This window comes from Mycteria americana, chromosome 5 (genome assembly GCF_035582795.1).
Source record: "Mycteria americana isolate JAX WOST 10 ecotype Jacksonville Zoo and Gardens chromosome 5, USCA_MyAme_1.0, whole genome shotgun sequence".
NCBI lineage: Eukaryota > Metazoa > Chordata > Aves > Ciconiiformes > Ciconiidae > Mycteria > Mycteria americana.
The window spans coordinates 66,880,204-66,900,004 of record NC_134369.1 but is presented as its reverse complement, the minus strand read 5'-3'; the positions used below and the strand labels follow the sequence as shown (position 1 = coordinate 66,900,004).

General features: G+C 45.7%; 1 long non-coding RNA gene across 1 annotated transcript in view; it reads left to right on the top strand.

Annotated features, from left to right (window-relative positions):
• The window catches only part of LOC142410734 (uncharacterized), a 64,621-nt gene extending 45,533 nt beyond the window's left edge, over positions 1 to 19,088 (top strand). The window contains exon 3 of the long non-coding RNA XR_012776023.1: positions 18,913 to 19,088. This is a non-coding gene — a long non-coding RNA (uncharacterized LOC142410734). The remainder of the gene's footprint in view (positions 1 to 18,912) is intronic.
• The last annotated feature ends 713 nt before the right edge of the window (positions 19,089 to 19,801 follow it).

Here is a 19,801-nt window from a genome sequence, read left to right as displayed (position 1 = left end):
ATGGCCTCAAGTTGCGCCAGGGGAGGTTTAGATTGGATATTAGGAATTTTACTTCACAGAAAGGGTTGTCAAGCATTGGAACAGGCTGCCCAGGGAAGTGGTGGAGTCACCATCCCTGGAAGTATTTAAAAGATGTGTAGATGTGGTGCTTAGGGACATGGTTTAGTGGTGGGCTTGGCAGTGCTAAGTTAATGGTTGGACTTGATGATCTTAAAGGTCTTTTCCAACCTAAATGATTCTATGATTCTATTTTTTCCCCCCTCCTATATACATTCAGACAAATCTTTGTTTCAGAGCATGGCTGGAGCTGGGCTGGGTTGGCAGCGTGGCTCTGGCGTCCTCGTTTCCCCTGCTTGCAGTTGTGCGCTCCAGGCAGATCCCTGGCTGTCATTCATATGCGCTGAGCATGGACAGATGACAGTGCTTGTGTGTGTCAAGTACTGTGAAAGTTTTGTGATAACATTCCTGGTGTTTTGGGCTCCTTATTGGCTGCTTGCATTTGCTCATGCATCTCCAAATGGTTTTACTGTGTATCACGGGCAGCTGGTCCCTTTCCTTCAGTCTGATACTGCTGCTTATCAGTGTCACTGGGATTAGATTGTAGTGTTTGTACATGGCAAGTGTTTGAATTAGCTAAAGCTGCTCTGGAGGCATCTTTCTCTTATTTGGCAGTGTTCTCAATCACTGCACGTGTTGCTGTTTGCTGGTTTTTTTGTTCTTTTTTTTTTCTTCTTGAGGTATTTGGTTCTGTCTCCCTCATCCCTGTCAAGATAGCTGTTAGGGTGGGTATTTTCCTCTCTGCCTCTCATATCACTTTCCATGGTAGGGTGGTTGCTGTTGCCTGTATTCCAGGCCTGTTTTCTTGTCTGTCCAGTTACATTGCTTTAGCCTATGTGCTGACTTGGTATTTGCATTCTTGTTTTGGTTCCTTCCCTGGACAGAGCCATTGCCTGCAGCTCTCTGCTTGCATTTTTGCAGATTTAGATCTGCTCTTCTCCATACTCTTGCTTGCAAGCTGGACTCGTGTAACCCACAAGCTCTCTGTTTAGTTTGATGTTTCCAAAGTAGTATGTGGACTTAGTTGCAAGGTGAAGAACACTGATGATCTGTTTCTTGATTTCTGATTAAAACCTGCTGTTTTTCTGGGAAATTCCAGCCTCCCTTCATCTCATCTGCAATTGTAATGGTTTTGGTTGTATTTCTGGCAACACTCTCTCTCAATGCTGGAATAGTATTTAAAAAAAACCCCACCCACTTTTAATTAGAAAAAGAAAATCCTTGCCATTGATTTTCAGCTGTCTAAATAGACTTGAACCACCCTTGTGTACATAGACTTTTTCTTTGGAAACCCACCTCTTGTGGAGTTTGAGCTGTCCTGTCTGCTTGCTTTGTTTCTAGGGGTTGGTTTGCCTGCCAGCTTGTCTTTGCTGGGCATCCCACTAGACTGAGCGCTGCTCCAGGCTTTCCTTCCTCCCACCTTCACTGTCACAGTAGAAGAAATGTGGGTTGCAATAGAGAGCAGAGACCCTGGGGTTCCCCTGAAACTTCTGCAAATTTCTGTGAACTGGACCGCTCAGATCCACCTCAGATACTGTTTAATTAGTGGGAGACTTTTTCACTGGAATAAGTGAGCCCCGGAGTCCCAGCATGGGGTTGAAGTCAGGACTGGATCCAAAAACCTATCTGTGAAGCATGCAGGTACACAGGATTGTAGCAAGCCTGGCCATCAAGCAGCACATACTGAAATAGCCACAGGGAAACAGTTTGATCAAATTACTGCTGACTTAATAATCTAAACAGACACAATTTCTCTCCTGGCACACTTCAGCAAACCAGCTCAGATTTCTCTACTACAGACTTAGTGGGCATGTGGATTTTGTTGATATTTTGGGCTATAGGTGAAGCTAACCTTTTTGTTTGTGGGTAATCGCTTACAGTCTCATTTCAGTTAGTTTTCAAGTGTGGCTTCAGGCAAACAAGGCTGTGCATTTGGTCTGTGCCACTTCAAGAAGTTTTTGTGAGGAAATGCTGTGGAGTCCAGACACGTGTTTAATTGAAACACTGCTTTTGCTAAGACAGTTTCCTCTCCTTGAGTTCGGAACCTTGTCATTTATACCTGCTAGCAAACAGCAGGTGAATATGACTTAGGCAGAAATGTGTTGTGTAAATATTTCTGACTTCACGCTTATCTAGCACAGGCATCTTCCTTCCAGTGTAGTCTGCTGCTGTACTGTTAGCCTAGAGGAGTGAAGTATTGGGCAGACACTGGGCGAGTTCAGCGAGACATGCCAGAGATGTTTCACTCGTTTATTCATACATTAGTAAGAGGAGTGAGAAGTGCACTGACCTGAAGTCTGTTTCGTAAGGTTTTCCAGTTTTGGGGCTCTTGACTCAGAGGCCTGACTCTGTTGTACACAGTTCTCTCTTTTGTCTTATTTCTTTTTAATAAGGCTTGGGGCAGAGGGGGAGGAGTAAGTTTACTCTGAGCCCAAGAAGTTGGAGATGTATTTGTTTTTGCAAGTCTAGAGAATGTTGAGGAAGGCTTAATGTAGTGAAAAGGTGAGTCGTTGCTGCTTGTGTGTAGTTTTATTGTTATCCTGCTTTTCCTGCACATTAATGGCTTTGTTCAGCCAACTTTGCCTCTAGCAAATGCTGTGTGCACTGATAATTGTTTTGCAAAGGAACTAAAATGACGGTGGTGCATGTTAAATACTGGGGGAGTGTCGTGGCAGGTATCCCATGGCTGCTGCTCTGTGAAGGAATGAAATCAGCCACGCCAGGGTAAAGCCTCTTTTTCTTGACATAACTGGGCCGTGCCGGGGTTGATCTTTGCCTGAGCCCGGGGCGCTCACACTGTCGGGGTCCTTGTGAGTCCTTTGCTCTCCAGCAAGGCATGTGGGGACGTGGGTCCCGGGCATGGGCGAGAGGCTGTGAGGGCAGCAAGGGCAGCCGGTGGCAGGAGTGGGGCTCTCTGGAGTCCTGGGGTACCCCCTGGCTCCCTCCTCCTCCCAGGATGTGCCAAGCCTCCTCTCTCCCTTTCCCTCACCACTTGATAATGGGTCTGGGCCAGGGCAGGTGTTGCCCTGTGGGGTGGCTTTGCCTATAGTGAGCCGAATTAATCAATTAAAGGGAGAGATGACATTCCCTGGCTGGGAGGTGACTACTGGGCATGTGCTGGCCTTGTTTTTACTCCAGGTTTGTTACGGGGTGACGTGCCATATTATCCGCATCAGGGCAGGGGAGGTCTGAACGACACTCGTCTCAGTTCGGGTCAGCACGGCAAGCCGCTGTCTGTCTGGGGAGCAAGAGCGTGGTGTGCAAAGGCAGCGAGGACTTTGTGTGGCTTTAAATTAAAAAGGCAAATTCAGATCAATGAAAAAGCTTGGGTGAAGTACCCTCTTCCCCCCCTCTCTGAGAGATGTAAGCCTGGTGCACCTTGAAAAAGAAGAATTAGAAATCAATTTATGAGGGGTTCTCTCAGAGGTGCCTTGGCAAAGGGCTTTTGGTGGAGCTTTGAAGGAGAGCACGGCCAGCCGGGCGCTGGTTCGGCAGCGGACACCTAAAAGGGATCTGGCTGCTCAGCTGAGCTGGAAGCATATCGCGTTGCTGGGGGAACCGGCTGTGCCGTGGCTCCCAGGTGAAAGGATGTTTGATCTTTAAAATAATGGTGTAAAGGTTTATGTGAAATACATTGTCTGGGTTTTAAAAATATCGGCTTGACATTTAGCGGGACATAAAGGGAATATTTCTACAGTTTAGCTGGTGGTTGACAAATAATAATAAAAACAGGCTACATCTGAAAATGTATTTGAATTTTTGCCAATTGTGTTCTAGCTCTTTTAGCACAATGGTTCTGAAAAAAAAACAACAGAAAAAGGGCAGTGTCGAGTTGACAAGGACAAGAGTTTATTCTCCTAACGTTATTGAGGCATTATTTCTGGATTACTTTTTCCATTGCAACTTTATAAATGATGGATTCAAGAGTAAAGTTTAGAGTAAGAACTTAATGTGGGAGAGCAAGGAAAGCAGCCGAGTGCACGGGAGTCAAAGTGGAAGACTTAAATGGTCTCCCATTTTCCTTCATAAATATGACAGTCCTGATGAATTCTGGAGAAATTTGAATAAAAGTGAACAAACATCATATTACCACAGAAAAGATGTTAGGGGCTACAGTGAAAGTTATGAAGGGAAGAGTTCGAAAGTAAGGGAACAGCAGAATAATCAATGGGAAGAAGTTTGGAGTAAGCGACTTCTCTGGTGCAACACTAACTCAGTGGCAGTGGTTTTCATCCACTGGGTCCATCCACTCAGTGGTTGGAGGGTGGTTTTCCTGGGTGCTGGGTAAGCTGTATTGAATCTGAGATCATCCTCTATCTTTGGCAACTCGTTTCACTGCCTCCCTTTGGGAGCTGCTACTTGGATATTTTTTTCAATCATGCAGCATTGAGCTAAGTGTATGTACAGAGAATGAGGCACCCACGGACCTGCATGCTGAACTGCCCCGGCCCCTTCCTGGTAGCCCGTCTCTGCAAATCTTCAAGGGACTGGTGCTCGCTTCTAAATTAGCAGAGAAATTTCCCACTGGCTTAGCAGACAAGGCAAGTCTCCTGGGCAATGGATGAAACTTGCTCAATCAGTTGGCTTCAGTGACTAGTCTGACATAACTAGACTTTGTTTCCCTTGTTGCTCTGCTGCGCCCTTGCATATTTTTAGCACAGTGCCAGGGCTGCCGCCTCCTGCTCTGGGACCTCGTACAGCTGATCAGCATGATCACTCAGCCATGCCTGATGTTGGCATCGCGGAGACGGGGGAGAAGCTGTGTGTCTGGAAAGAGCCCTGCTGAAAGGCACGTGTCCCCAGCGGTGGCCTTTCACCAGGGCTCTGCCTATTCGGCGCCTTTTGCCTGAAGCCATCGCACAGCCCAGGGAACCAGACACCCTCTTCAGTTGCCCGATCCATTGGGAATCTGGTGCGGCAAGACTCACGTAAGTCAAGGGGCTTGATGTCTGCTCAATAAGGACTTTTCCCCCCCCTCTTGAGCTCTTTCTATGTAGCTTTTATTTTGAAGATGCCAGTCTGGACTACTCTTCAGGGATCTGCCAGGCAGCAGCTTTTATAAACAGGATCATCAGAATGCCTTTTTCGGGGGGAAAAAAGAGTTGCATTAGGAACACCTGCAGAAAATTGCCTCAGGGAGCAGTTTACCTTAGAGAGGCAAGATGCTGCTGATAGCTGATTAGAGCCAACTTACAAATTGCTGCAGGCAATGGGGCCAGAAGCCCTTTTGGTTGTGAGCAGCCAGGTCTACAAGCCCATGCTGAGTGGGGAGTGTACTCCCCTCCTTCCCCCCATTTTCTGTCCACCTTCCCCACACTCTCTCATGTTTTGAGCACTGTGAGTAGCTGGGTTCAGCTGCGTGATTTTATTTTACAGCCTTTCCATGCTGTTTTTGAGGAGCACCAGATACTCTAGAAGCTGGAAACAAAACTTTGCACCAATTAATAAATTGCTGGGAAGCGCTCCAGTTTCACTGCAGAGAGACCTTTTGCAGGCAGAGACAGTGGGGATGGATTTGCCCTGAACGCTGGGGAAAAATAACCCTTCTTCTACTGGGAATCGAGGCTACGTCCAAAATGCATGTTCAAAGCAACAGTTGTGTGGAGAGTGAGAACGGGATGTGATCTCACAGTAAGTATCACAGAGACTTCCTTAAAATATACAGTAAGGTTAAGAAAAAAACAAAATTAAAACCCCCAGGAGTTGAAGTCCATTCTCTACCTTTTTCGGGTTTGTTTTTGTTTTTTTGCAGTGAAGCGTGACTTTGTAAGAGACAGTCTCCAAGATGATATCTCCAACTATTCATGGGTGTGCAGTAGATATATGACCTGGTATGCATTAGGATCGGTGCTGTGCTTATACCTTTTGCTCTAAGAACAGTTTTTACCTCTGTGTATACAAACCCTATCAGCAAGCACAGAGCTGCTGGTGCAGCTTTGCTCTTCCAGCCTGGGAGCCCACAGTGATGGAGCAGGGCCTGGCTGGAGGGTGGGCAGAGCTGTTCAGGGAAGTAATGACTGGCTGAGGCCTGGCAAATGCAAGGGGTAGGCTACTCCCTGGAGATGACACACTTTGTTTTTGACTGAATGCCCGTTGTGATCCTTACTTTACTTTTTCACTGCGAATCTGTGGGATTCCAGTGTGGAAAAGGCACATTTCTAAAGTGGATCCAAAATATTTATGACCAGAGTGTGAATTTAAGCCGAGTAATAAATTATATCTCTGTACAGGAGAGAAGAATCACCTACAACTTCATGATAAATGAATGGCAAATTTTTTTTAGGCAAATTTGTCAGCAAGATAATTGGTCGAATAAAGACCTAGCACGCATAAGGTGAGAGCAGTAGGAAAGCTACAGGTGAGGCAGTAGTTTCTAAACAAACCCCGTCAGAAGTAGCATAGGCTGCTTTATCTCTTGTTTCTTTGGCTAGCATTCCTTTGGTGGCTGTCACATGTTTACCGACCAGCAGCCTTCCTTCTTCCTTGGGACATTAAATCAACAAGCACATGCGGAGAAAAGAGAGCACGAGCACCACTCCTGTTTTTGAAACTCGGGACTGTGCTTCTCTTCAGCTTTGCCCAGCTTGTGTGAACACCGCAGGTCTTGAGGATTTAGTAACCTGTCCCAGGAAGAAAGCTTTGAAATATGTTATTTGTGAGAAAAGTGTTCTTGGGAAATTTCATTGCTGGTTTGACTTGTTTTGCTGCTTTATGCAAATGTGATTAGGTAAGTCTAATGTTTTGAATGATTTGTGGCTATTTCTTGGTGAGAAGGTAGCTTTCTTAGTTTGTTACTTTGGTGACAATTACAGTTTGAAAAGCAAATCCTGTGTTACCAACACTTGTTACTTTGGATTTGCATGCTTCTTCGGTTTTCTTGAAATACAACGGTCTTGGAAATTGCAAGTAATGAAATAGGAGTTAGCCTTTTCTTCTGTTTTCTTCTTTGACATTGTGCTGTTTCCTGCTGTCATTTCAGATTTTACTGTAAAGCGGTAGTAAGACCATAATTCTAGATCCATAATGAGTAACACAAGTGCAGAGTATTTGCATTCCTGTTAAGCAGAGGGCACATGTGATCACTGCGCAAGGGAAGCCATGGATATATTTATGACTGAGGTAGGTTAAAAAAAGGACCTAAATGTATCATGATGGCTGTGGGAGAAAATAGCTGAAGAGATCCAAATAAAGTAGTAAGTAGACTCCATAGCTTGGCTCAGCGTGTCTGAAAACATCCAAGGAACATCCTGCACTTTATTCTTGTGGTCCTTTATGTCAAGTGTTTTGCAGAATGTGTGTGGGGATGTTTGCTCATGTGGGCTGGACTGGAGCATCAGAACTGCAGAAGCCCTTGAAATACATGGAATCTATTTTAGTCTGTCTCCATTGCATCTGTTTTGGCTAACAGTCGCCTCTATCTGCCTCCCCCCCTTCTCACTCTTCTTCTGGCTCTGAAGTGGCATGGCTCTCCATTTATCCCTGAGAATGGTCCAACGTCACAGCTTTTGCTTGAAAGAAACTGCAGGCAGATGCTTTGAAACTTGTTAACGCAAATGAATCCTCCAAGGCAGCGCTGTGGTCGCTTTCATCTGGAGGGGGCCCTTCTCACAGGTTTTGTAGTGCTGGGATCCTGCCCTGCGTGTTGCTTTTTCAAAGGAATTATGGAGGGTGTCTTGCATCATCAACATTTGTTTTCTCTGAGATCATCCCTGCTCCCCATTAGATCGGTGACAACTCTGCTTTTGATTTCCATGCTTTTGATTTTCCATGCCCTGTAGAGACAGATATTTTGGGCATAAGTCCCAGGGTCCATCTTTGATTCAGTTTGGCTGAACTGAGATTAAGCAAGGCTGAGGAGTGCCTGGAATAGAAAGAAGGCATGACATAGAAAGAATAAGGTGGGAAAGCACAGGTAGGGAGCCAGCTGTTCTCCTGGCCATCAAAACCAGCTCTGGTTCGCTCTTCCTTATGTCTGCAGAACTTCATTGCTTTTCCCTTATCACAGAGAGCCCTTGGTTAGCTGAGCGATTACTTCAGTTCATGCCCTTCTCCGTGCAGCCCTAGTAACAAGTTAACTAGTTTGTTATACTAATATGGATAGAGAAATGTTCACGGTGACATGGTAGAAGGTGGAAGTACTTGCTAGGCTCTTCACTCTCTTAAATACATGACTCTAGAAACCACTGGCATTTTTTTCCCCAAGCATTTGTTTTAATGGCTTTTGTTATTGTTAGAACATATTTTCCCAGGGTGTAGGTCACTTGGTTGATACCAGAGGCCTAGAAATCTTCCACAATGTGCTGTTTCTTTGAAACCACACCCTGGTTTATGAGCAGCCTTCTTCCGCTTCAGGGCTCCCTTTTAAATACCAAGAATTCCTCCATCCTGTTCCTCAAGAGCTGGAGCCTGAGCTTGGTAGCTAGCCCAGGTCCCAGGGAGCTGTGTGGTGGGGCAGCATCTCAATGTGCAGATGATCTCCGTACCAGGACAAAAAACATCTAAGGGTCCCCCGAACCAATTGCGGCAATACCGTGAGTTAATCTGGCAGCAAACAACATGTGTGGAATGAAACTCAGTGTAGGGCCTGTGGCTTTTAGGTTCAGAGAGTGGTGGGTTAGTGTCTTCTGACATGCACTAAAGAACGACCCAGGAGGGGAAGGAGAGCCTGAATGCCAGAGTTGACTCTGCTGTTCAAACGCCCTGATTCCCTTTGGCAATTGCATGGACAGGTCATAGTCAGGGCCATCTTAGGTGATGTAGCACTGAGGGTTGTTCGATGGTAATTGGTGGCTTTTCACGGACATGAATCTCATCACCACCAAACAAAATTTCTTGTCTCGGCAGCAGCGCGACTGTAGGAAATTCCTCTCCTGTCTGCTGTTCATGCCTCTTTGTGGCCCCTTGGTTGTGCTAAATGCCAGACTGATCGTCTGTCTTTGTGGCTGGGCTTAAATGCAGGGGCCGGAAACCTTTAGTGGAGCCGTAGAAAGGTTGGTCTTGTTCCTACTTTAAAAAAAAAAAAATCAATTACTGGTTGTGCTTTCAAGGCAAAATTAGCCACCAAAGCTGCCCTTTTAGCATTGCCAATTAGAAGTTTTAGAATAAAGCAGGTGTTCTGCGCTGCAGTTTGACAGCAGTCCCCAGTCTGGGAAGGTCGAGAGATACATGGTTGTCTCACTTTTTTTTTCGGTCAGCAGTTTGCCACTGCTGTTACCTGGATGTGTTTAATGGGAGCTGAAAAAGGGACAGAGTGGATTGAGAAGGCTCAAAACGTGTAGCGCCAGGCCTGTAGAGAGTGTATGTTAGCAATATTGGAAAATGTATTTTTCTTTCACAGGTCAGGGATTTAGGCATGGACCCTGTGAGGGTCCTGCTGCCTGCAGGCAGCTCTCAGCGGGCAGCCGGTCTCCCCGCTGCCTGTCCTCTCTGCAGCCTGCCAGGCATGTGCCGAGTGCAGGCGTGGAGCTGCTGTGCGGATAGCAAGCATGTTGTGGCCTCTTGCTGCTCCCTCATCTGCTTTGGTAGCTGTCAGGAGATGTTCGTGGCCTACAAGGAGCCAACAAATAACAGGTCAAAGAGGAGCCAGGGCTGTGTTCAGAGGGTGCCCTGCTTTCCGTGGGCACACGGCCTGCTCTCCGCAGATGGGAAATCATCTAAGTATTAAGAGATTTGGTTTGATTAGCTGAAATCTCCTGTTGGCAGCACATTTCCAGTCCCTGGAGCAATGGAGAGCAGACAGGTTGCCAAGGCAACGCACAGCCTTCAGCAAGAGGTTTACTGCTGCATCGTCCTTGGTCAATTGATGGAGTGGGGTTTATTTAGGTCTTTGAAAAAAAAGCTGCTGTCCGGCCTTTTGCTGTGGTGAGTCATTCTGCCTTGGGTCAAATCGGTGGAACTAAGAACAAAGTTTTGTGGATGAGAAAAATAAGTACATGAGAGCATAAAGATCCCAATTAGATTCTTCTTTGAAGAGGTGAGAGCACTTCAGTTCTGAGTGGAGACAACTTATTCTTTGTTATCCCCCCAAGTAAGAGAGAAGCAGCAATCGAGATCCTCCTTTCTCCTCCCTCTCCTCTCCTTTCCTCTCTCCCAAATGTAAAATACTTCTTTAGTTTGGTAGAGGACTCTGTGCTCACTGTTGAATTCTTTACCCATGGCAGGGATCCTGCCAGTTTGACCTTCTGTCACTGCTTCACTTGTTGCTCTCTGCTCCCTCCTCTGTTGCAGAAGCCTGGATAAATACAGCTTATATAAGTTTTCATTTAATTACATTATTCCTCCTTTTGCACTACCTGGGAGATGAAAAGCTCATCATGTCACCACTGTGAATGCCACTGCAGCAGTGGTGATGTGCTGAAAGTCATCGTGTCTGTCATTGCCTGTTCATTGATCTGGACTCAAAGTCAGGGAGTGCGTTGGGACATGGTCATCTCTCACTGAGACTGTTCCCTGGTTTTACTGAGATAACAGCGTTGCGCCAATGGTGTGCAGAGCTTTCTCTGAAATTTTGGAAGGGACCTCATGCAACGTTCTCATTTGCACGGTCAAGGAGGGAAATGCCATTGTGCTGAGTGGAAGGCCTTGATTTGCTAAGTCAGTAAAGGTCTCTAAAGTAATTCTAGCGGTGATAGGAAAGACATGCTACAAGGCTAACAAGACCATACCCGGTGAGCTGAAGGTGGTATATGGAAGACACCATGAGGGTGGCCTTTTTGGTTTCTCTTACTGTTGAGATAAATGTGGGTTGTGCTCAGCAGTAGATACTTTGTTAGCTCAGGAAGAAACCATTGCACAAGCAAGAATTACGAAGCAGTCACCACATGGTTTAACATGGGGAGCCAAGCTGGCATTTTCTGAACATGCAGGTGCTCCTGTTCTCTTGTGAGCGTGTACCTCAGCTGGTGTCATGTAGCACAGGGAGAAGAGAAGGAATTAAAAAATAAACCTAGACACTGCTTGCTGAGAGACAAATTCTGACCTTCTCTGTCATAAAACAAAGGCATAGCCTTTGTAGACAGCAATTTGTATGTGAGAGAGAGAAATTAAAAAGGGTGGAGGAGCCTTTAAAAGTCTCCATTGGCATCCTTACTTATTTACCCTTTTTGAGAGGATGGCAGTTGATAGATGTGTCACTGTGATGATGCACGGTTATCTTCTTTCCCTGTTTCAAAATACTGCATTAGTGATACCATGGCAACAAAGAAGTTGTCTTTAAGGAAAAGGAAAAAAAAAGATAGCGTGACTTCAGCATTCAAGAAAGGTGGCAGACTGACAGCCCTCGTCTTCCCTTTCTACCAGCTATGACAAAATGTATCCGATTATGAACTCTGTGTTGTAGTGTGACTGAAAACAAGCCTGGGACATGATCAAAGACAGACCTACTACAGTAAGAGTGGGCTGAGAATCTTCTGAGAAAACATGCTCTTGTCGGACAATTAAATTCTGTTTAAATTATAACTTTTTCTAAGTAATACATCATCTTGAAAAAACTTTCCTAGACCCAAATTGTGTCCTTATTCAGGATGGAATTCCTCTCTGAGCGGAGTGTGGTGATGGTGAGAGAAACCAGCTGTCCCTTCCCACTGCGGTAGGTTTTCTGGAGGTCAGACAGTCAAAGGACACAAGGAAGGGGCAAGTTCAAGTCTCTGTCCTGCTCGATTCAGACTTGCATTTGAGTACAGGTCTCACCTCTTAACACAGGAGCCCTAAACAGCAGGAGATTGGCTTTTAGGGAATAGCTTCTTTCTCTCATTTGATCTAATCCAGATTGTCTAGATAGTTATCACTACAGCCTTTTTCTTGCTTTCCTACCTCTTAGGTGAAAGCTTTGACCACCAAGTTAGTCCCCTCATTGCTTTGTGTGATGGCTGTTTTTACAATAGAAAATAGTTCCAGCATGCAAAACAGAATTTGAGTATAGCTCGGAGATTAGGGTGAGTGTTGAGGTAGAGAAGAAATGACAGAGCAAAGACTTGAGTGTAAGGGTTTCTCATAGATTGTGGAGTAGGAAAGTAATTTTCTGCCCGGTTCTAATTTTTCTTCACTGGTCTGGAGGAGGACTGAGACAACCAAAGTGAAAACCGCAGCCTTCACAACTGTTTATCTCAGCTGTTTGCCCAACTCCGAGAACAATCCTGGCAGGGACCGGTGGTGGTACAGGAGGGTCAAGGCCTGGATGGGTACCATGAGGTTCCTCGTGCTGTCCCCGTTAAACCTTTTCAGCGCTGACATGGAGGGGACCAGCTTTCAGTTCGTGAATGGCAATTCAAGTGCTGTGCTGCTCAAATTCTCAGTCTCCCTGGCCCTGTTAACGTCAATGAATTTTAAATACCATGCTGAATTGGAGCCTTTTCTAAGATTATTACTAAGATTGACAATTAGTCTCTGAATCACCCTGTAGAGGCCTAGGTTGTTACTTGAGTCACCTCCATTAGACAGCGTGAATGCTCCCCTGTCCATTAGGACACACTTTTGTTTCCTTGTTTCATCCGTATTTGTGGTTTATGTGCTTACAGACAGAGGAACGGGGTGAGAGCCAGGACTCTTCTGGATGCAGAACATCAGGCATCACCGTTTGCAAACACTGTGTACTTGCTGTTGACTTGAACTAGCGCTCCACAGTCATTTGAAACACATCCAGCAAAACTAATACTTCATCTTTTCTAATTGGAAAATGCCTTTTGTTGAAGGCAGAATATTTCACAGAACCGTATCTGCTTGGTTGCAAACATCGTCAGGAGCATTGCTCAAGGCCAGATAGGATTTCTGCTGCTGGGAAAACAGTGCTGCCACAGGGTCATATATAGCAAGATATATAGCAGCCTTTGTAAGCTGAAATCTTGGAGAAAGCCTTGTACTTGGGCCTTCTCATTGCTGGCTTATGGCTCTCACAGATGAGCTGCTGGATGCTCTGAGATTTGCCCTCCCAGTGTTTACATCCTGGTCATTTATCTACAGCACATACTCAGTAAAGTCCAGACAACATCCTGAGAACTCAAGTCTGAGTCTGCCCTTTTTGAACCTCAGTGAGCAGGTTGAAGGAATTGGGTGTACCAGTGCTGGCCCTACTGCTGACCCCAAAATGGGGCTGCACAGTGAGCCAAGCTCAGCCTAAAACATAGAGGGTGCCCTCCTCTAGTTGTGCACCTGGGACGTGGTACTGGGAAAAGGAAAATGTGAGTTTAAGGGAGAATTTATCTCAGGCCTTCCATTTCTTGGGTGAGTGCCCTCGCTTACTGCCACTGCCTCCGTGTCCCCTGATGTGCCTTCCCTTGAACTCGGTGTTGCCAGGAGGTGTGGGGCACCTCTACTGGATTGTGTCCCTAAGAAGAATCAAGCTTTGGAGGAAGAAATGCCAGTCCTGTGACTTTCAGGTGACTCGAGGTGACTGAGGAGATGCCTAGAGGCCTGCGGCTGTTGCCGTGGTGTCATCTGTAGGAAGGTGCTGTAGATGTTCTATTTGGGAGTCTCAGCCTTGGAATGAAAAGCGAGGTATTTCTAGACACTGGAGTGCCTGCGTAGATGGATGGGATTTTTCTTGATTGTTCTTTTGGGCCTAACTTTCACTGTTTTGGGTTGTGTCTGTGCTGTGGCTCCCCTCCCATGGAGCAGTTGTGTTAATGTTTCCCTGCTTCACAGAGTTGCTGCAGGGATAACCACATTGAAGCCTGCAAGGTGTTTGGGTACTGGGGTTATGTGGGTCATAGAAGAAAGGGAGAAGAAGTTGCTGTACTGTCTCCGAGACCTTTGAAATTTCATGCCTATGTCGTATGCCATAAAGGCACCTTAAATCTTTAAAGGTGACCTGCAAACACATCAGCAACAGCTACAAATGGACCCATTCTTCCACCCTTTGATCAGTAAAATTTTGCAGTCAAAGTTAATAGAAGTATAGTCAGGTCAAAAGAGTCTTTCAGTCCTTCATATTCCTTATATAAAAGGACTGGAGAGCTTCCTCATTCTTGCTATCTGTAAATCAGCACATAAAAATAAAGCGTGTGAAACTGAACCTCGATGCAGGGCAAGTCCTCCTGCCTTGGGTGGGAATTTCACCCTTCTGCTACAGTGCTGAATGTGGTCTGATGCCTTTCTGATAATGTATTTGTGGATCACCTTGAGGAGAAGAGGAGGAGTTATACAACTGTTCCCTCACAGTGCTGTTAGGAAGGGTCGGGCTTTGTCTCCTTTGAAATAGATATCAGGAGAGAGCTGCAATCCTGTGAAAACACACATTTATTTCTGAAGTGTTTGTGTATTGTGTGTGTGGTGCACATGAATAGAATTGCCACCTGTCCGAGGCTGATAACGATGATCTCGGGAGCAGTGGTCATGCGCTCCTTATTCTAGCAGTTTGCTGTATGAAGAATCCGTGCCTACAGCTTCCCTTGGTCTGAATTTATGAAATGCTGCACACAATGAGTTGCTTTACCCTTTGTGGCACTTTCTGAGCTTGCATAGATATGGATTTGTTACAGGTTTTGCTATAATGGAAACAGTGCTAGCTGTGGCTCATGAAAACCCTTTACCTTTTTTCTGCCTCGCTGTCTCAGAAAGATCCCATTAAGTTATCCTGTTCCTTTAAGAATCTACATATGGCACTATTTTCCTTTATAACCTTGGCCTCAGCTTGTGAGTGGGCAAAGTGACAAGATCCTGATACCCACGTGCTTTGGGCACTGAGTAGAGGAAGTGACTGAGAAACCTTCTTGGTGTTTCCATTGCACCCAGCAGGAAACTTGTCCTTGCAGTGGGGCTGCTGTCATCGTTTCACCCCACATAACTTTCCTTCAGTAGTTGCTGAGCCTTGCTAAGCACGAGGCTCATTACAGATGGACTCCTGTGCTTTGCTGTGCTGTGACACTGCTGATAGGGATGAGGATATGTAGGTATGCAAGTAGGTGGAAACTTTCTAATACATCATAATAGTAATAATAATAACGTGCACTTCTACTGCCTTGCAGCTTTCGCTAGAACTTCTGCCCACGCATCAGCCTACTTGGTTCACAATGCAGTGTGCATGCTAGACAATTAGTGGTTGATAATGAAAAATGTCATGGGAACTAGCAGGAAAATCATAGCTTACTCCAAATATATAATGAAATGTAATTAGCACAGACAGTAAAACAGACAATTTATGGTTTTTTTCGTAATTAAAAAGTACCAGTAAACATTCCTTTTGCAGGAAGCTTGGTATCAAATGGAATTAAAGAGCTATTGTCTGGAATAGGATTTTATGCAAAATTTAACCCTTGCAAAGCTGAATGGATTAAGGTTTTGTTAATTGCAGACTCTCCAAGTGAATCTATTGTGGCACTTCTTCCATTCATTCTCCTGGTCCTGGTCTGTCTGGAGGGGCCAAGTCTGCTAGCAGAATTGCTGTGAAACCTGCTACAAGCCAAATACCCAGCCAGATTCAGTGCATGTAACGGTGTGGCCAATACTTCTCTCCTGCTCTTCCAGACAGACTCTCCCCTGAAGTCATCTTGTAGTGTGGAGGTAGCTTTGAGGGAGAGGTTGGAGCAGGAACAGCATTGTAATGTCTTGTACTCCCTGTGTCTTCTGTCAGATGTCTTCTGTTGATCTCGCTTCCACCTCTGATCTCCTCTTTCCTAGCTTGGGGCCCTTCACAATGCACCTCTTGTTTGTTCTTAAGCAGTGTACGCAAAGGAGTGTGTGGAGTTATGCATGCCCTCAGCTTGCCGGGAGCGCAGACACTGTTTCTTGGCTTGCGCTCTCACCTGAGGCGACAGAATGTGTGGACCCACTGTGGCATTGCACAAAGTCGTCTATAGCGTTATTTCTTAGCTTAAAAAACGGGTACGTGAGTGGGAGACAGTCCTGGCTGAATGGACTGTTCATGTCCCAAGGCATGTGGTGGCCAGCTCCTTCCCTGGAGTTGGGTGCCCAGGGTTTGAACCAACAGTTGAATGCCTCACTACATCTCCTCTTCTTGCCCTCAGGTACAGTTTGTCATCTATTGCTGTAAGGCTGGACATTTTACTTGTATGAGAAACTCTGACACACTCCAGCAATGCTGTAACACAAGTGACCTGTGTGCATTTCTGCTGCTCTTCCTCCTCAACACCCTCCCAGGCTTAGACGTCCCACCACAAGCCAGAACAGAGCTCTACTCCAAATCAGTTTTACAATAATTTCCCAGGTGTAGTCTTAGCCTAAAGTTTCAAGTCTGCAGAGAAAGCCCTTCAGCTGAGGGTTGAGAGGAGAGCTGGGCCACGTGGTCAGGACTATGCAGGTGCAGCATGTTTTCCTCTTGATGATGGAGGAGCAGAGAGCCAGCATGCCTCCCATCGCAGAGGGATACGAGCTTCCAGCTGGAGTCAGGTGCACAGACTAACGTTTCTACCCACGTATGTGAGACAGTGCTCAGGTGCAAAATCACAGCCCTCCCTCAGAGATGCTGTGGCACAAACCTCTGGTATCTGGCATGGATAACATGGGGGAGAGAAGAGGGGACTTCTGCTTAAAGCCGTGGGACAGGATGCACGAGCTCCTTTGCCTTGTGCTGCAGAAGTCCCAGCCACCTCCTCGCAGATGGGCAGACCCTCTTTAGGAAAGGGACTCCGTGGTTTGCTGTGGGAGCCATCTGTGCAGGAGGTGTCAGTTCCTGCCAGAGCTGTGGTGGTCCTTCTGCGGCACCTTTCCTCTTTACTTGGTGCCTACACTGAAGGGAGGAGTGGTGCAGGGATCTCGGCCCTTGTAGGTAGCTGGCTGATAGTCTTTGCTGTTCAGGATGTATGGGGAGGGGTCTGTGCAGTCCCTTCTTACCTGTGCTCCCAAAACTTCTGTCTCTGTGTGGACACAGTTGTTAGTGCTTGGCTTTGAAAGCTTCCTCCTAGGATCTGCTGCTGGACCTTTTGTGAGCTCTGACAGGAGGTGCCTTTTACATCCCTTCCCCAAGGAGTAGGGGAGGCGTGAAGGCTTGTCCCAAGTCCTACGCCACTGCATTACTACTTTCTTGTTCCTCTGTAGCTGATCAGGAAACAAGAATAGACAGGCAATAATGCTGTTGTACCAGTCTGATATCCTTTAGAACAAGTGGATAGGAGCTGATAATTTGCCTCCAAACTTTCTTTCAGGATGCCTGGTCTAGCCAAGGGTCTGCTTTTTCCTCTAGGATTTTGCAAGGTGCTGTGCAGGTCTGCTGGAGAAAGGGGCACTTTGAGGATTTCTGCAGCTGGGGATCATGGAGTATATGGGAGCTTAGTGCTGGTGTGGCACAAGGGGGACCCAGAAGCAATCGCCAGAGAGGTGACTGTGCCTGTGGAGAAAAGAGCAGTGGAAATGTAGACTTGATCTTGTTGTCATTTAAGCTGCTGTAATTCGGTGCATATTTCTGTTCCTTCCTTAGGCTGGAGTGAGCAAGGTCAGAGCCACCTCTGGAGTTTGTGTAACCTGTATTCCTCTGGGTTCAGTCCCAGACACTCATCTGTTTTGCATGTGGGCTGCTGCTATGCATTGGTGATTTTTGTTTCCAATTGAGGCACATTGGCTTATATTAATTTAGTTTTTTAAAATCCCCTAGATCGTAGTCCTAGTGTGCACTATCAAGGCCGTAACTGGAGACAGTGTAGCTCTTCTAGCCTAAGTCTTTTGCTGAGTCAAGTCTTGTAAACTCCCAGTGGGATGTTTCACAGGCAGGGCTGGCTCTGTTTACATCCTTTCCTCCTGCTCATCTCATCTGTGAGCTGTAGCTTTGCAATCACAGGCATCCCTGGTGTGCCACTGATGCTGCTGATGTTTCATTTTTATGGGGTCTTTGACTCAAATTGAAGAACTGAACTTCACCCCTTCCTGGTGAAGTAATTACCAGAATAACAAGCCCAATTTTTTTTTTTGCAGATGGCACTTACAGTTTTTTGACGTGTGTGCCCTTGCCAACCACATCGGATGATGTATGTAGTGTTTGTCCCTTGTTTTGGCATTTTGATATGTGTGAGAGAGGTGAAATGGCTTTAAAAGCTTTTTGCTGGCGCCTGCGGTTTGTTGCAGACCGAGTGGTACAGGCAGAACGTGATAAATTGAAATAAGACTGTTTCCCTACAGTTTGACATAGGGATGTTGATGTATAGGGCTAGGTCGTCAGCTGGTGCAAATCCACTGTGCTTGTTACACGTGGCCAAAACTGACACCAAGGGAGCTAAAGAGAATTACCTGAGCTGGAGGCTGGTCCTTTGCAGCAAATAATGATGATTATGTAGTACAGTAATATACTTCTTAATTAAGGGTAAAGTAACAGTTTAACGAGGATCATAGGCTATGCATTAACCTGGTTCTTAGTAAATGTAATGAAGTTAGTGAGCACCATTATGGCGTCATCTGCTGGTTTTAGAGAAAATACACAAATTGCAAAGGAGGTGTTAGGGCCTTTTGCCTCCTGAGCTAATCCTCCCCGCAGCCTCCCCTGAGAATCTACTGCAAGCTGTGCAGAAATGGTTTATGACCAACTGCCCTTTCTTGGCTGGATCCTTCTTGCAGTATAGATTGAGAACGTCTTTCTTGAAGCTGGTGGAATTCTGCATTGATATGAAAGTTTATTAAAATCAGTTAGAGTCTTTCCTGTGTTGGAGTTCATCATGTGACAGAAATGAAGACCTTAATTGCAACCAAGTTTGGTGTGTAATGTACCCGGTTGTCGATGTCCTCAGTAGACTGGCCCAATGTGAATGCTGTATCCATTTAACGCAAGTCCCAAGTTCTGCTGAATTGCATTGCTATTTCTTCTGGGGAGAGGATGGGGAAGCAGAGCCATGGATACAGATGTGGTTAAACCACATCTTTCTCTGGGCCGTTTTTCCCACTTGCACTGATGTTTTCTTTCTGACTTTCTGTTCCTAGTTACTCCTGAGGCCACTGGGTTTTTGTCTGCAGTTAGAGTCTTCATTATCTTCCCTGCAGTCCTCTTCCACTTCATCAACAAGAAGCTCTGCTTTGAAAAGAGAGGTGGGCTCCCATGTCTGGAACAACAAGGGAGAAGAAAACACTACAAAGAAAAGTCCAGAGTTCATGAGGGCCTTGGTAAGTATCACAGTATTATACTGCCTTTGATGTACAGAGTCTTCTTGAGGCTTTGATTGCTGGGAGGACAGAGATAGACCCATTTGCTGTGTCTCGGGTTATTTGTGTGGAAAACAGCAGGGTTTTGGGTAGACTATAGTAACCTCCAAAACTTGATCAAATGGATATGCAATTGCTACTGTGCTCCCATTATCTTTGTTGTTTGGAGTAATCTCGTGAAAAATGGAGGGCAACGCTGGGGAAAAAGCACACTCCCCACTCTCTCTCTGTTGTGGGAGTGTTTTGTTAATCTGGTGAAGAGCAAAATCTGAGCAATTCTCAGTAACGACGCTGCCTTTCTGCTCACGAAGGATATGCCTGTCCTGGTTTTCTTGTAGTAGCTATTACACGCTCTTTCATGCATTTGTTCTTGTCTGGAAACATTATGTCTTGGGTAAACGCATGACTCCAGGTGTCAAAATAACTGGGAATTTTACTGTGTTACAAAAAAACCATTTTAATGTTTCTCAGCCATCAAAAATGCATCCATTCTGGTAATGGTGGTAACTGAGAATTCGTTAATTTCATCACACATTTGTTTGTAAATTTGCATGTCATAAGTGTATAATTATTGAAATAATCAGCCAAGAAGAGGCCTCAGAAGCCTCCCAATTAAAAGGTCTGCTTCTCAGTGGTTCAGTCTTAAAGCTAATTGTAGAAGAGCACAATC